Source organism: Mustela putorius, unplaced genomic scaffold (genome assembly GCF_011764305.1).
Source record: "Mustela putorius furo isolate JIRA1106 unplaced genomic scaffold, ASM1176430v1.1 tig00537350_pilon_pilon_pilon, whole genome shotgun sequence".
Taxonomy (NCBI): Eukaryota; Metazoa; Chordata; class Mammalia; order Carnivora; family Mustelidae; genus Mustela; species Mustela putorius.
In genome coordinates, this window is record NW_025422471.1 from 20,586,062 (window position 1) to 20,587,552 (window position 1,491).

Here is a 1,491-nt window from a genome sequence, read left to right on the forward strand (position 1 = left end):
ACATTTCTTTTTAGTTTTTGCTCTGGAAAAGACTCAGGTACTCTGTGATATCCAGAATAGGCAATCTTACAAAGTTAGTCCCTTACCACGCAGTCAGGCATACGTATAGGCTAAGCCATATGTCAGTTCCATAGAGTACTTCTAACTAACCCTGGGAGGGACCAGGTCATAGAAAGCTTATGAAAAGACTGAATTCTTTCAAGCAGTGACTGACAGCTTCAACAGGCTGTCTGAAGTGGACAGAGATGGTCATCAGTCCATGGAGCCACCATTACTCCTGGAATAACACAGTAGTGATTATGGCCTTTACAGTTTCCTTCTGAATACCAATACCCCACAGACAATAACAAGTTTCTTTCTCTGAGTTTTCAAGGCTGGCATGTCTCACCCACCAGGGGCTTTAACATAAATGGACAGAGAAACAAATTATCTTTGCATCTAGAATACAGATAATGCCAGGACTGTGGCCATCTTGTTCTAATTTTGAATCCTCCTTGACTTTTTTATAAATTGTTTAACCTCTTTGTACCTTCTCATTGGGATGTCATAAAGACTACCTCTCAACTTGAATGTTGTAAATGAGACATATATATCAGCAGAGACTTTTTTGATATGAGGTACACTCATGAGAAAAAGTACTGTCCTTGGGTTTCTAAACTATAAAGTTTAATCTTCAGTCCCCAGTGTCTGAACTCTTGGTTGATTAATTCATATAAAATCTTCACACTTTCAACGGTTTTCTCCTTTTCATTCCCAATCCAAATCTCAAGGACAATATACAGAAATTAATTTTTAGGTTAGAATGGGAGAAATTGTGTTGAATTCCTTCAGAGAATTAATGTGGAGTTAAATGTAATATTTGCCGTCCCTATAATGCTTTTGCTAGCAGTTGTCCTTGCCATTTTTATTTTAATCCTTTATGTCTGCTTTTACAGCAACTATTTTAATTTAGATTTTCAAGTATTTTACAGTAATATTAGGTAGAGAGGGGGAAATGGCCAGTGTATGGAGACAATCCGGTTACCTAGATTGGTTGAATATTGTTGAGTGGGCTGGGTTTTCACCACCGCTACTTGGAATGTGGAGATTCTAGCTGACTAATATTAAGGGACACTTTCTGTGATGGAGAATTCATAGTCCTAGAAAAATAATATAGTTAACTGTACATTTTAATTAGCAATAATTGTGCCTCGGATAAACCTCATTGGCGATGATACTGCCACTGTGCAAAGCTTAACTGTACATTTTAATAGGAAAATTTTTGTTCCTCCGACACTTAAATTCATTTAAAGTTGTGATGACTCTATGAGTTCAGAAACTTGGTATTTGGCATTCCCCTACTTCCCCCAGTTCTAATGTTGACAGCTTTTTGAATGAATTCAGTTGTTGAATTCTGACAATCTGTTTACCATCTCTATGTATCTGTGGGGTATTGTGGGTCATGGTGTGGGGGTGGGCGGTGGGATAAAAGGATGGATGTGGACGTGATTG

At 37.9% G+C, this 1,491-nt stretch overlaps 1 non-coding gene across 1 annotated transcript; it reads right to left on the minus strand.

Annotated features, from left to right (window-relative positions):
• Positions 1 to 1,096: 1,096 nt before the first annotated feature.
• Positions 1,097 to 1,234, minus strand: LOC123390458. Its single transcript, XR_006605047.1, has one exon. It is a non-coding gene; the product is annotated as a U4 spliceosomal RNA (small nuclear RNA).
• Positions 1,235 to 1,491: the final 257 nt, after the last annotated feature.